At 40.6% G+C, this 16,286-nt stretch overlaps 1 protein-coding gene across 7 annotated transcripts in view; it reads left to right on the top strand.

Annotated features, from left to right (window-relative positions):
- The window catches only part of Nrip1 (nuclear receptor interacting protein 1), an 85,126-nt gene that overhangs the window by 11,440 nt on the left and 57,400 nt on the right, over positions 1-16,286 (top strand). For 4 of the 7 annotated variants that reach the window (XM_031364275.1, XM_031364270.1, XM_031364272.1 and 1 more), the window contains one exon: positions 9,371-9,448. The gene's annotated coding sequence lies outside the window, so the exon portion shown is untranslated. The remainder of the gene's footprint in view (positions 1-9,370; positions 9,449-16,286) is intronic. The other 3 variants (XM_031364276.1, XM_031364271.1, XM_031364273.1) reach the window with 1 other exon arrangement.

Raw genomic sequence — 16,286 nt, 5'->3', positions numbered from 1 at the left:
CCAACCATGCACCTGACAAACTTTATGTGTACACTTAAGTTTGAGGGTGGGAATGTGGTCATCAGTCAGTGCTACAGTACTTTCTTTTTCTTTCTTCTTTTTGGTTTTGAGGCAGGGTTTCCTTGTGTAGCTCTGGCTGTCCTGAAACTACCCATGTATTCAGGCTGGCCTCAAACCCAGAAATATGACTGTCTTTGTCTCCTGACTACAGAGATTAAAGGCATGACCACCACACCTGGATAATTTTGGTTTTTAATAGTCTTACAAAGTTAACATATCAAGAATGGTTGATAACAAAGCCTGGAACATAATAGGCTCATTGTAGGATATCAGTAGCATTCAAAGTCATTTGTGGGGTTTAAAGACAGGTCTGCTCTTCTCCTGTTATGCTACAGAGTCATTGTGTGACTGGAAACTAATAATTGCTGATGAGAAGCAGAAAAGAAAATGATGTGGAAATGAAGGTCAGATATATCTAGCTGCTGAGCTATTTAGTTTCAAATGCTAAATAAAACACATATATTATCTAGGTATGTACATATTATTAAAACCTATATTGTTATTAGCTTTGGTCTTTAACAGTGCTCTTAAAATGACTTTAGCATAGGTTTGTGTTTTGTGAAGACAAAGTTTTTATGAAAACTCTGTGTGTGTGTGTGGTGTGGTTTGTGTGTGTGTTTGGGTGTGTGGTATGTGTGTGTGTATGTGTGTGTGTGTGTGTGTGTGTGTGTGTGTGTGGTGGTGCACACACCTGCCCACTGGCCAACATGTCAGGGCATACTTGTGGTGCTTGCTATTTTTCCACTACTTGGGTTCCAGGGTTTGAACGCCTGGCTTGGCAGCACATGCTGTTACCTGCTGAGCCATCTTACCAGCCCAAGACAAATTTTTAGTGGACATAACTTCACCTGTGTCTGGCAGTGAATGTCAGGTGTTTCTTGAGTTCGGCCAGTTGTTTATCCATAAGCTTCGCATCTTATTCCTTCTGGTATATCCTTCCCAGTAATGCCCCCATTCCTTTCTCTGAGGACATTGCTCTAGTAACATGAATATATCCCCTGATTAGTTTTCCCTTTAAAACTCCCTCCCTTCAGAGTAGAATTATTAGTTGACTTGCACACATCTAAATGGCACTGCTTTTGCAGACATACTTCTTCCGTTTAGTGGCCTTAAACTTGTGAGGTTGAGAATTAGAAGTAGTTAAGAATATTACTTAATATAGAAATCAGCTTCAAAATAGGTCCTTTTGGCAGCAAACAAAATGGTAAAATCTTGTTTTCAACCCTTTGAAAGGGTAAAGCTAAGTTATATTTATTTTTATTCATGGTTATGCATGTGTGTCTGTGTGAGTTTTTCTGTACCTGTGAGCTAGCAGGCATCATATCCCCCAGAGCTGCAGTTACCTCAGGTTGTGAGCCGTCAGATGCAGTGCTGTGACCAGAACTTGGGTCTCTTCTTAAGCAGGTTTAACTACTGAGTCATCATCTCTCCAGCCCCACAAAACTCAACTTAACATGTCTTTTATCCTAGTTGCTGTAGACATTTTAAATTTTATGACATTGATTGTGTTTTAATTGTTATGTTACAGTGAAAGCAATAAAGAATTTTTTTTTTTGGTAGTGGTGTGAGGTATATGGAAAGAGAATGAATAACAGATTACTGTGCATAAAACGAGCATGCCAATTTGGACTGCGTTTGATTTATCCTTCTGTGAAGTTCTAATATTTCTTGGTTCTGATTTTTGAGATTTTTGTAACAGAACAGAAATCCATATTTACATGTGTAGAAAAGATCTATTCAGAAATATATATGAGTGGTATGTTTGTCTGGCAATGTTGCATTCTGTAGATCAAAATATTGGCTCAATTGAACTTGACAATGAAACATTTGAGAAACATTACCTTTACACACATTACCTCAGGGGTGTTGCAGTACTTGACAGTCCTCAGTGACCATGGCGATACTGTTTCTAAAAAGCAAAAGAAGTGAGCACAGAAGAGGAGGAAGTCTTGGCAAAGAAAGGAAGTATCAATTGTAAACTATAATGAAGTTGTAGTTTATTGTGTCTCAGGAATATCCATCCACCTATCTGCCCATCCACGCATCCATCCATCATCCATCCATCTATCCATCCATCATCTGTCCATCATCTATCTACCCACCCATCCAGCCAGCCACCCATCCATCCATCCATCCACCCATCCATCCACCCACCCATCCATCCATACACCCATCCATCCATCCAACCATCCATCCATCCATCCACCCACCCATCCACCCACTCATCCATGCACCCATCCATCCATCCATACACCCATCCATCCACCCACCCACCCATCCATACACCCATCCATCCAACCATCCATCCATCCATCCACCTACCCATCCATCCATCCATCCATCCATCCATCCATCCATCCATCCACCCATTCATCCATCCATCCATCCATCCACCTACCCATCCACCTACCCATCCACCCACCCATCCATCCATCCATCCATCCATCCATCCATCCATCCATCCATCCACCTATCCATCCATCCATCCATCCATCCATCCATCCATCCATCCATCCACCCATCCATCCATCCACCCACCCACCCATCCACCCATCAACCTATCCATCCATCCACCCATCCATCCACCCACCCACCCATCCATCCATCCATCCATCCACCCATCCATTATCTATCTCGTATCCTAAAAGATACTGAAAAGTGATATTGTCTTCCATCTACCCACCCATCCATCCACCTATCCACCTATCCATCCATCCATCCATCCATCCATCCATCCACCCATCCATTATCTATGTCGTATCCTAAAAGATACTGAAAAGTGATATTGTCTTCCTTACGCTGTAATGCTGACCGGGGTGGTTTAGCTGTTAATCGCAGATGCCTTGGTGCTTGAGGGCAGTGACAGAGCTATGGAATGAGTGAGTCATTTAACGTTTTCTGAACTGTTCCTTTTATAAAATAAGGAGTTTGGTTGAGAATGGCGATGGGGTTCTTGTCAACTCTGTAAAAATCAGCATGGCTTCAAAAGGGAACTCGATTTTTTCTTTTTCTTTTTAAATGCATTCAGTATCAAGGTGCCCAGAACCTAAAGTTAAGATGGTGCCCCTTATGGTTTTTGGAGCTTGGCATTTAATATTTTACAGCAAAGTTTTTAGTGTAACATAATTGAACTTGTACTGGATAGGGTTAATAGGCTGGAACAAAAGGTCAGAGCATAAGGCATTAGGCTTAATTAAGGGCTAGCAGGAGTGGCAGGGGTGTGTGACAGTTAAATGGGTTTCCCACAGGCTGATGTCGGTTACAGTGCAACCCTGCCTCAACTTAAGCAAAGGGCAGCAGTGATTAGCAGTTTGACATGCCAGACACTTCTGGCCAATCCCATCTGATTTAGAGGTTAAAAAAGCACACCTTTATGAGCTGATGGATTGATTTGTGTGCCCGTCTGGGAAAGATTAGAAGTCCAAGGCCGGTGCTGTAAATGTCAGTTATGGAAGATTGTACTTTCTTGGTTGGCTCATTCCTTTAACCGTCAACTGTTTTATAATGGGGGATAACTGCTGTTTATGGAGCTGAATGCAAAAGGGGTGGGTGAGCAGGTGAGGTAGGAAGGGGAGTGTTTGCTAGACGAAATTACGATTTAACTTATTCTGTAGCAGGTGCAACTAACTATGGAGTTCTCTTGGCCTCTCCTTTACAGTGGGCCTCACAGTTTTCTCTTGTGTTAACCTGAGCGACGTTGTCCCGTCTATGATTTCCTTTTGCTTACAGAATGGATAGGTGTCTTTATTTAGGCGTCTTTATTTAGGCACCTCTTTTGCAAGCAGAGAGTTGGTTTATCTCCATATCATTATATGCATTTTCCAAGGTGGGGAGAAAATAAGGCGTCTACACAGTCCTGCATGCACACTGTTCTTCCTTAGGAATGTATGATCACAGAGAAATGAAAGTGGCTAAAGAAAAGAAGTTATTGTGCTCAAAGCTTCTCAAACAGGTCAGCTGAGGGCATGGTGGTGTGGGAAAGCAACAGTGTTGCCAAGAGACCCCACGAGGAGCTAGGGAGGAGACTGGGTTGTAGTTTATTGCGGTTTCCTTGGGCGGAGCAGTGAAGGCTGGGCAGGGTAAGCAAGTTTTAAGACTAGGTAGTCTTAAATGGCTACATTTAATACTAGATAGTGCAATGGCTAGCCACTAATGATCTACATCTTATATATAACAATATGATAGCTGATATTACGTAGTAGCCTTGACTTAGCTATAGCTATAGAACTGATAAACAGGAATAATCTTAGTTTGCTTCAGTGGTGTGAAGGAAGCAGAAAAACGTTTGTGGGCCACATGGAGGGGTTGGAATCTTGACTGATCACTGTGCATACCAGAGACACAGTGGCATTGTGTCCTTTGCTGTTCCAAGGGGACAGTCTTTCAGATAAAAAGATCACTAAGATGTTGAGACACTGTGAGCTACAGAAAAGGAAAAAAGAAAACGTGTGAGCCACATGCATGCATGCATGCATGCGTTGTGGGTGGTTGTGGGTGGCGTTTGCTCCAGTCATCTAAGAATGAGATGCATGATTGGCTTGCACACCTTCTTTCTGCAGAGGCCGGCCAGAACTTCAGGTTAACTGTGCTAGAGGCCCAGCCCTCCTGAACTAATGCTTCTGCATAAGGAACACAGAGACTAATGCATATTTAATATTACATCTCTAAGTATGATCCAATACCAGGAGGTCACTTTTCCTCATGTTCTTTTTCATTTTGTGTGATGTTTTTCTTTCCATAAAGCTATGCTATACTGTTAAGATAACTGGTTTCCAGTTCAAGATTATACCAATATTTAACAATAAACAGTGGTTAGGTTGCCATTATAAAACTTGTCTTCTAATGTCCAAGGAATGGAAAATTTTTATGGATGTTTTAGAACTTAGGATAATATTTTAAGTGATGTGCTGAGGAGCTTAAATTGCTGTCAGTGAGGTGGGCTTTGAAGAAGTGTGGAGAGAAACAATGTGGCCTTTCCCTCAGAAAACAAATATGCCATTGGAGGTATTAGTTCAAATAAAAAAAATGTAGCAAAAGTTCATTTGAAGCAGTGCTGGGAACTTGAACTCAGCCTCATACCCCTCTGATTTAAAAAAAAATTAGGGAGAATTTCCTCTTATAAAGCTGAAATTGACCTTGAATTGTATTTCAAAACGAAGCTCATCCAAAGTGAATTAATTTATAGATACAAATAAAGCCTTTTAATTTATTACTTTAAAAGGACACAGTGGAGGCAGGGGGAAGGCTCAGTCAGGGAGGCGCTTGCTGTGTAGGCATGAGAACAAGGAATTAGATCCTCAGAACCTGCAGTCTTCAGGCTCAGTCTGTGCAGACAAGTCCCAGCTAGACCTGCTGGATTGATTGGTGGGCTCCACATTCAGGCAGAGTCTCTTTCTCAGAACATATGATGGACACCCAGCACTAGCCACTCACCTCCACACGTGTGAGTGTCCAGCAAAAGAAAAGGTTAAATATGTGATCTCATGGTATTGGCGTGTATTTAGACATGTCATGGTAAGTGTGCACTCACCCACGTTCTTCCTAGAGAAGCATAGCTTGAAGTGGCCTGGGCCCATGACATGAGAGGTGTTAATTCAAATAAAAGTGCGCAGGTAAATCCATAGGAAGCAGTGCCGGAAGTTTTGAGTTCAGCATCATACTCCTTCTGATTAAAAAAAAACTATGAGCGAGAATTTCCTCTTATAGAGCTAAACATTTTTATACTTCTCTACAGAGAGAAGGTGAAGAAGCACGGCTTTTGTAGTGTCGTTTCTCTTCCTCTAAGTCATTTTTAAATTGCAAAATGTTGGCTTCGGTGGCATAGTGTCAAAGGGTTTGGTTAGTAATTAAATATAGAAGATTTTCCTAATTTAACAGAGAGAAGCATTTTGGGACAATTTTCTGGGATAGTACATTAAACCCCAAACAAACAAACAGTTGATGCTTTATGTTGGTGCTTATATATATAATATATATATTTAGCTATATAATATATATCATATGTATAGATACATATAAAATAATCGTGTGTGTGTGTGTGTGTGTGTGTGTGCATTTTGCAGCCCATCTGTGTGGTTTCCTTTTCTTTCTTTAGGTGAATTAAAGTGTTGTGATGTCTACTTTATTTTAGACTTGCCTTTTATTACAGTAAAGGAACTATTTTATAGGGTTGTTGTTTCAGTGTATCTGGATGTTTTGGCATTTTGAAGAGTACTCCTTGTACCCTGTCATTTATGGTAGTGGGTTTCTTTCAACCTATGGTATTTTCTTTCTTTTATTAATGCGGTGGTATGATTGGACTGGGACATTGGAAGCACAGTCCTCTAGTCAGTTAGTGGAACGTATGCTTGTTCCACTTATTAAAAATGAAACAGAAACTCTTGGCTTTTTCTTTTTAAACTGGAGATGGAAAGATCTTGTGCATGTTATGTAAGCACTCCACTAGCGAGCTACAGTCTTACCCTCGTAGGTTTTTTTTTTTTTTTTTTTAAAGAAGGAAAGAAAATCTTAATTGAAATATTTAACTACATTAGTTCTCTTTCCCTCTCCCAACCCCTCCCATGTAACCCCCACTTGCCCCCATTCAAATTCATGGCCTGTTTTTCTCTAGTACTTATCAGTAAATAGGCAGATAAATGCAAAAGATATATAAAAAACAACCTGCTGAATACCTTTACTAAACGTGTGAGAAAACTATTTCTCCTTCTCTGTTGTAGTTATCTGTAGTTTTGTATCTATGGGTAGAGCCTGGTAAGATCTTCCCTCGCGCTTGTATGTTGATTGGTGGTGTCATTGTTCAGACCTTGTTTATGCAGCCATATTGTTGAGGATTCATGGGTGAAGCCTCTAAGTCATTTTTGCCCGATACAGTCTCACAGAGGACTTCCCGTTCTCTGGCTTTTATCATCTTCCTGCTTCCCTCCTCCTTAGTGTTCCTTGACCCTTATGTAAGGGAGTTGTGTTATATATGTGTCAGTTAGGAAAACAATTATAAACAAAGGGTGTTATATACATTAAGGAGTTAGGATTTTAACATACATAACATCCTTTATTTATCACTGTGTGTGCATGCATATATATTATTTCTGGTTTCCAGAAATCTTTATGCAATGGTAAAAAATACTAGGTGTATTATGTGTTTTAGTTTTTTTTAATGCTGCTAAAGGGTATGGAATTTTTCCTTACCTCAATTTTAAGCAGATAAATTTTAGTATGAGAGCCAGAGTATGTGATGGACTTATTCAAACATATTCTTAATTGTTTTGTATATGATTGTAAAATCACCATGGGTATGCATGCACAGATGTGCACACATGCACAGATGTGCACACCTGTTGATTGCCTCACTCATTTGATGTCTCCTAACCCTGGATGGAGGCAGTGCTTCCTGGATGTTTTCAGTGGATCATTTCTCCTAGGTGAATTGTACACATTTTGCTTTTTGAGTTCTGTGACCTTGCAGTCAGGACTTCAGCCCAGAATAGTTTCAAAGTCATGTAAATGAATGCAATTAAGGTATTGCTTATCATCGCACATAGTTCAGATGGAACCTTACTGGATAGAGAGGTTTGTTTGCCTCATGACGAAGGTCAGAAGAAGGTTAAATTTTATTACATAAAATGATACAGGGATGTTTTTATTAAGCTGATGAAAAAATGTCATAATAGAAAAATTGTAATGTTTTCCCCCTCTAATTATCTGAATGTCTTCTTCATTTTTTCTCTTTTTTTGTTAGTTTAGGATTTTTGTTTGCTTGATTATTTCTCTGTAGCAAATACCACTTTCAAGGAGATGCCTTTGTCTTTATTTTGTTTTATTTTATTTGTTTTATTTTATTTGGCTTTATTTTGTAAAGCCTTGGGACATCCTACTCAGTTATAATTATAGGTGTAATGAGAACACACTTAAGCTGACAACTGGCCTAGGTTTGCTAATGTATGTCCCTAGAAGGCATGTGATGTGCTGTTTACCAGGCAGGTGACACAGACCTTTTAAACTGTAGAAAAGACAGTCCCACCACACAGGTAGGCCTATTGTCTGTGGGATAGACAGAGCTCTAAAGCAGACATGGAAGCTGTACAGAGAAAGAGCTGAAAGTGGGAATGTGTGGATATATAGCAATTAAAAGAAGAGTAAGTACCATTCTTTCTCCTTTTTGTGATTTTCCAAAATATGTTGTATTCATTGATTCAGGATTTAGGGTTCCTGTTTACTTAACAGCTATTTACTGAGAGTCAGCTACATGCTCTTGCAACAGACATGACTGATACTTGGGGAACAAAAAAGAAAAATGACTGACTCCCAGACACAGAGAACATTGCCCAGAGATGTAGTGTTACAAGCCTGCTTGGTTAGTGTGGGGGCTGGGGGAAGCACCACACCAAGAAATCTGGCATCTGTATAAGATCCTATTAAAATGAAGCTGAACTATCTTCTTCATTTGGTAGGTTCATACTCTGTACTCTGGTTTATAGATTTTTTTTTTTGTAATGTTATGATCCTGGAAAATGTATCTTAAGTTATGGATTAGACACTGAAGAGGCCAACAAGTGTAAACTCTGTGTGAGTCGGGTGGAAGAGTGCTGTAGTGAGATCAGGGTGTATCTATCATACCTTCCCAGTCACTGGCTGGCTGCACCATTGGACCATTGATCAGCATAACCATTAGAAGCCCATGGCTGTACAGTGGAGGACTTGTCTCTGCTGCCCAAATGTATCCATCAGCCAAGCATATCTATTGTAGCCTTTGGGCTGCCTAGGGCCCAAAATACTTCTATAGTTATGGATAGAACTATAAAATCTTAAGCACTTATAAGAGCGGGGTGGGGTGGTAGGGTGGGGTGGGGTGACTCAGTTGTGTGGGTCTTGAATTGAGAGAAAGTGATAGTCCTGAGTCGTGGTTTCAAAAGTTTGGGCACACCTCCAGCCTTCTCTTTGTCTCTGCCACTCTTAAGTAAGGATGGTTCTAGTTCTGAGTTTAACAGCTAGGTGTTTCAAACCCTTCGATGAATGTCAAATGCTTCCCATATGTTTTTCCCCAGAAATTTATCTCTATCCTAGCAAGAGATAGTCTACTGTTAGCAGGAAGACAGGTGTCTAAGTAATTCTACAGCATAAGTGATTTCATTAGATGTGGTCAGCCGTCCCAGTCAAGGGAAGCGTGCCTACATTAGACTCTCTCAAAATACATTCATCTCTCGCTTCTTTGAGATAGCTTATTTTAGTTCACAGTTAATACTCCTGTTTCAAACTCATTATTGAAATTATTTCATGGACTCAAAGTAACCGTCTCCCCCTCTCTTTCTTTCAGAAGGCGTGTACTGTGAGCGGTTGCAGAGCTGTTCTCGGGACCTATTCTTTTAACATTTTGGAGAAGCATATCCAAAAGGTATTGATTGTACTTTGTCTCATTGCTCCATTTCTAACATAAATTACTTATAGTCGATCCTTTGAGTGATACGAACATGAGACTATTATGCTTTGTTCTGTTTTTTTTTTCCTTAATGTTCATCTGTTGATAAACCAGCTTGACGTTCTACCCAGTCAATCCTATCCAGACCCATTATCTCTTGGCTTGTTGTGAGGTGTGGTGCAGTAGGTTATTGTGACCAGGAATGTTTGGAGCAAAACCTGAAATCTTTCTGAACAGGGTGCAAGCTGGAGGTGGAGGAGGGGTTGGAGGAATGGAACTGGAACAAGATACACCCTTGGAAGCCATAGGGGTAGCACCCTACTTCTAACTAGGCCCAAACTCCTAGTTACCTATTCAATTGTGCATTCGTCAGAGGTTCAATCCATTGATGTCGCTAATGGCCTCCTGATCCAGCTCCTCAATAAGCCTGGAGAGCTACACCGAGCCTTTAATAAGTGAACCTTCTTGGGGACCACTGCATTGGTAAACCCCAAAGAAAAGGTTTCCTTTGTAATGTCCTCTTTCATATTTCTTATGTCTTGTATGTGTCTCCTTTAAACCATACTGCTAGTTCTCTTGCCTGAAATCAAATAGATAATGGGTGAATACACAAATGTAGTTAATCTAGTGTGTATCTGTTAAGGTTACAATGACTAATGAGCTCACTAGGTGAAGATCCATGGTTCACATCCATGGGACACAGCAAATATCGGTCTTCTCTGTTATTTCAGTCGGTTGGTTCTCAATCAGTAAGAAAACAGAGGATGGGGTGAATATTGCTCTGTTTCCCAGAATATTAGAAAGCTTCGTTCTAAGGTGTTTTGCTCTTGGAATTTTTACTGTAGATTCAGAAAATATAAGATCAGGATTTTAAGGAATTTGGGATCATTTGTATTAACTGAAGATAATAATTAACTATTATAATTACACATTTAAAGATAGAGGCACTCAACTGTAGTAGTAGAGAGAATTGTTCATTTTTCAAGGTCTGCATGAGTTTCCATTTATGAAAATGTATCATTATCTCAGAAGACCAGTGTGCTTGATGAGCTTTGAACTGGATGACACTACTTAAGAAAAATTCAACCTTGAAATAAAGTGTAAAGTGAACAACCCCTCTTATAAAATCCAAATAGGGATTGTTTTCAAGTAATGTCTTTGAGGATACACTATACAAGGCTCCCTTAATCACTGCTTAGTTAGGAGACATTCTTTTCACCCATGCATACCTTCCTTTCGGAACGAGCCATCCTTCCTTGTTAGCTCTGAGTAAGTGTGCGCCTCAGTTGTCACGCACCACGGGTGTGCCCAAGTGTCTCTGCGCGGCGTGCAAAGCAGCCTTCTGGCACTTGTTGAAAGTCATGTATGACTGAAATGCCATCTGGTGAGCATGTCCCTTCCTTACCCCATTAGCCATTCCCTGCATAGCCTCTCTTCATCTTGCTTACTTTGATGCCAAATGGGGATTATCATGCTAACTTATATGGAATCCTGTGGAACAAATACAGTTTCCCCTTTCTGCAGTGCATGTGTCCCAACCTCCAGTGGATCTCTGACCACCAGTTTTGATTTCTGTGTTTTGGCTTCCCTGTACGTACACTGTCCAGTGCCCCTTCTCTTTTACTTAAGCACCACTGCCTGTAAGTATGACTTTTGCAGTATGAAGTGTTCCGACAAAACTAACAGAAATTTCTTTTCTCTTTTTCACAATTTTATGGATAGATTTGTTCTTCCCTACAAGTATTGCAGCGACCTCAATATGAGCTTTTTTTATGAAGTAAAGAACCTTTTCTTTTTCACTGAAGGGAGCACTCTATGTTTATTTGACACATTATTATGTAAATAATGTGATACTCTGACAGTGACCCTGATGAAAGGCAGGATCCTCAGTAGTGGGCAGGTGACATATACAAGGTGGCCACGTTGGACAGGAGCACCCTTCAGCGTGTGGAAGTGGACCAAGAGTTCATCACATTCTTCATAGTGGTGTGTCTTTCTACCTATGTAGACTTTTCCAACTAATCCTTTTAGACCATAATTGATCTTAGAAAACTGAATCCACAGGAAGCGCACTCTGAGTTGTCATAAGACTTTCTGTGAAAATCCATAGATACTTTTTTTAACAATTTATTTTATTTATGTGCGTACACTGTCGCTGTCTTCAGGCACACCAGAAGAGGGCATTGGATCCTGTTACAGATGGTTGTGAGCCACCATGTGTTTGCTGGGATTTGAACTCAGGAAGAACAGTCAGTGCTCCTAACCTCTAAGCCATCTCTCCATCCCGATACTCACATTTCTTTTTCTTTTTGTTTGTTTTGTTTTGTTTTGTTTTGTTTTGAGACAGGGCTCTTCTGTATATGTCTGTCCTGGAACTCACTCTGTAGACCAGGCTGGCCTGGAACTCAGAAATCTGCCTGCCTCTGCCTTCCAAGTGCTGGGATTAAAGGTGTGTGCCACCACTGTCCAGCTCTCAATTAACTCTATAATATACACAAATACAATATAAGTGGTGTGTAAATATCTGTATATGGTAAAGTTTGGAGCATAATGCATTATTATGTCATTAATATTTATATAATTAATATTGTTATACATCATTATATAGTAATGTCATTACTCTCTAAATTATATTGGGCATAGGACAATCTGTATATTCTCAGGAAATAGACTACCCCCATTAAATATTTTCCATCCAATTTGTCTAAACCTTTACACATGGGTGGATGCACATCAACAGTATTTCTCCTTTATCTGTGTAGACACTTGGGGTCATTACCTGTGTAGACATTTACTTTAGCTGCTTGTCTAAAGCAACCCTTAAGGGCCTAAGCGTTACATTTAAGCCCAAAGTGCTTCATGAAGACTCTTTGTTAACATATTCTTCAGTTTGCTGATTACAACCTGAGGCTACAGTATACATCACTGGAACATGGTGAGAAGTGAACAAGGAAACAAAGTGGGTGGTCCTCGGTGTCCTGTTAGAGAAAATGTAGCAGAGCACCTTGGGTATTGGGCATTGTATATGATCATGGTGACTCAGTTGTGTGTCCTTTCTAAATCAGGACTTTTCCTTCCACCAGTCACCAGCTTTGCTTTCTCTTCTTGGATGTTTAAGAGTTGTTCCAACTCCGTCGACTCTGTTTAATTCCTCTTTAGTTTGAATGTGTAAGGGTCTGCCAACTGCTGACAGCCCTGATTCCTCTGCTGTCCTCACAACCCTTGCTTTTGTGTGTGCAGTGTGTAAACTAGTGCTCATTTCATTTTTGCAAACATCCAGGTGGCACCGCAATAGGGACGACAGTTTTGTGACCTTGGGGTATCAAACAAAGCAGTGTATTAGAAACGATGATTTTTATTTTTTTTAGAAACTATTTCCTCCCAGGAAATAGTTTTCAGGCAAATAATTAGTAAACTCTCACCTGGATTTGTTTTTCCTCTCATGGCAGGCTGTAGGTTTTCAAAAAGGCCCTGTCATTCCTTTTTTTCAGGAACTTCTCTCCTCTCTCTCTCTCTCTCTCTCTCTCTCTCTCTCTCTCTCTCTCTCTCTCTCTCTCTCTCTCTCTCTCTCTCTCTCTGTGTGTGTGTGTGTGTCTGTCTCTCTCTTATATTTAAAAAAAGTTTTGGAGATTTTCCTGCAAAACGTTTTAACCACCTTCCTTCCAGTCGGGAACATCCAGGTTATATGTTCCCTGGTAGTAACAGAAGCAATGCATTTGGTAAGTTTGCAGCTGAGAATTGTCAGAGGCCAAAATACCTAATAATGTTTTCTTATTCCTGGTGTCTGTCTGGGTTGTAAAGGACTTGAATGTATGTCTAATGTATGTCTGTGTCTGTAGCACAGCTGTAGGCAGGGAATGCATGGTTTCTGAACAGGTTGTCCTTCTCTGATGAATGACTGGGGGATTGGCTGATCCAGGCAGTTTGGGTGAGATAATATGGAGGGCCTGTTTGTGGTGTCTGTGACTTGCATTACAAAACCAAACTGGTTCACTTGCAAATTCCAGCTCCACCTCTTACCTACAAGTTACCCAACTTTACTGGGCCTCTACCTTACTCTTGATTACTATCCATTTTATTGTTAAATGAATAACAACACGTATTCAATCAGTATTTGATTTAGAACTACTGGCAATAATTGTGACTGGCCCTGTCTTTGCAAGGGTTAAAATTGCTTTGATGAAACACAATGACCAAAGCAACTTGGAAAGGAGAGGGATTATTTGGCTTACCTTCCACATCATCAAGACAAGAACTCAAAGAGGGCAGTAACCTGGGGCCAGGAGCTGACCCAGAGGCCATGGCAGAGTGCTCTTTACTGGCTGGCTACCCATGGCTTCCTCAGCCTGCTTTTTATAACAGATGCAGTGATTGTGTTAAGGCTTCACTACAGAATTATCTCCACCCATTTGTTTGTTCCCAGAGACTCTGATGAGAAAATATTGCCGGAAACATCTCCATTAAGTATTGCCCTTATGTTTTTCTCTGTGCCATCATTAGCCAAATATTTTTTTTAATGCTAGCCAAGGGCCAGCAAGATGACTCAGCAGGTAAATGCAATTGCCACCAAGGCAATGACCTGAGTTCCATCTCTAGAACCACATGGTGGATGGGAAGAACAAACTCTTCTGACCTCCACTTCAGCACCCTTCTGCACATATACATACGCACAAAGAAGGACACAAATAAAACATAACCAATTAGCTATAAAATATAATCAGATATCTCCTAAAAATTAGACCTATTACTGATAACTAGTCATGGTCTAAATTACAGATACCAAAAATGTAGAGTTAAGTTGAGCCTATAGGAAAATTTTGTAATGTTGCCTATTTTGATCCAGTTATGTTCTTTTGCTATTATTAAGAATTACATAAATTTGTAAGATTTTTCTTACATTTTGGTGTTATCGTTCTGAGACCTTAAGTCCTCCGATTAAAGAGATAGTTTAGGTTTTATGGTTTAGTTTTACATTAAGAATCAAAGGACTTTTTGATTCCAATGACATTTACCCTCGCTCTCCCACTACATCTCCAGTCTAGGATTTTTTTGGGGTGAAAGGTGGCATGTGTAGTGAATGGCAGTGCCCTCGGGCTGCATTCTGAGGACACTCACAGAGAACACAATTACCGCCTGTAGCTTTGCTTAATTCGTTATCACCTTAGTGTACTTGGCCTTGAAACCTCTCCTCCTATGTCCTTATACGTAGCTTCCCTGCCTCCTCTCCACTTTGGGTGAACATTTACTGCTTTGAAGAGTGTTTTAGACACATAGGGATTTGAGCGTGGTTTTATAATCTAAGTAATGTTAAATAGTACATTTGGATGGCCTCTGCTCTGCTCATATGTTTGTTTTCTAGTCTTGTTTGTGGGCATTTTATCTTTTGGTGCAAGGTCTCACCAAGTATTCTTGACTGACCAGGTACCTGCTGGCTTGAACTCACAGATACCCACCTGCCTCTGCCTCCTGAGTGTTGGGATTAAAGACGTGTGTCACCAGGGTCAGCCTTATTTTCTGCTACATCGTGGGGGGCATTTATAACATTGCCAGAAGAAAATGGAATAATGTTAAAATACCTTGTTTTCTTATTTTTCATGGGTCATGTTCTATAAGCATGCATCTGTAACAAAACCCCAGATTTCTCAGGTGAATGTGTCTACCTTTTCTTTTAGTTTGATCTAGCACCTTGTTGGACTTGTGTAGTTGAAACTATTTTTGTGCTAAGTGGTCCTCACCCCACACTTGGAGATTTTGAGCAGTGGGCATTAGTTCTCAGGATGGATCCTGGTGCTTTCTCTTTTGATGTCCTTTCATGTTGACATCTCAGCCATGTAACTCATCCTGGTTGCAACATGGCCACCAACATGCCTGTGCTGTTTGCTTGTTATTCAAGAGAGAAAACAATTTCCAGTAGACTCAAGGGGCAAAGTCTCATTACCTACTCCTGCTATGACCCTTATGATCAAAGAATACAATTTTTGTCAATCCTTGCTAGCTCCATGTAGTTGGACTTAACTGGAGAGAAGTTGCCTGATTTAGAAGCTAGTAGAAGGACACCAGTGTCGCCATGTGTGAAGACTGCAGGGTTGTTGGCTTCTGTGTTGTGTGGTCACAAAATATCATCGTGTTTAGGCATGACACTCTTCTCTAGTTGTTCGTTTGTGCTTTGTGGGTAGAGAACTCAAAAGCAAAAGGCCTTGCCGTCCCACAGCATGCCTGTTGGTGAGACAGGCAAAGCATTTGAACATTGTGGTGTCTTCTTAGGTGCTAGATAGAAATGGAAGCTGAGAATGCAGCAGGGAGACCTGTGGGAAAGCAAGGGCAAGTTTTGGTTGTAGCCCTGAAGGTCTCACCTGCCAGAAGGCTGAGAGATGGAAGTTGGAGTTAGAGCGCCTTGGACAGGAGTCTTTCTGTCAGGAGACCTATGGCTGCTCTGGAGGAGAGAGGAGTCACATGGCAGGAAAGTGGAAGGGAAAGGAAGCTCTTAGACTGCCATGGCCGAGTGACATGCTACAGCACCTTAGTGGGTCATCTTCCCAGCAGTGTAAAACCATAAACAAATCTACATTACACATTTACAAAGCAATCTAATGTAAGTAATCAAAAATACAAGGTAGTATTCTGTGTTAAACAAATGGAAACATGGAAGAAACTATGTTCAACAAAGGCTTGAGATGCTGAGCATAGACTTAAGGCCCATTTTTATTCTCATCTTAAAAATTACATATTAGCTGGGCAGTGGTGGCACACGCCTTTAATCCCAGCATTTGGGAGGCAGAGGCAGAGGCAGGCAGATTTCTGAGTTCATGGCCAG

Source organism: Mastomys coucha, unplaced genomic scaffold, assembly GCF_008632895.1.
Source record: "Mastomys coucha isolate ucsf_1 unplaced genomic scaffold, UCSF_Mcou_1 pScaffold12, whole genome shotgun sequence".
Classification (NCBI taxonomy): Eukaryota; Metazoa; Chordata; class Mammalia; order Rodentia; family Muridae; genus Mastomys; species Mastomys coucha.
Note: the sequence above shows the minus strand (reverse complement) of the source record. Positions and strands in the feature narration are given on the sequence as shown.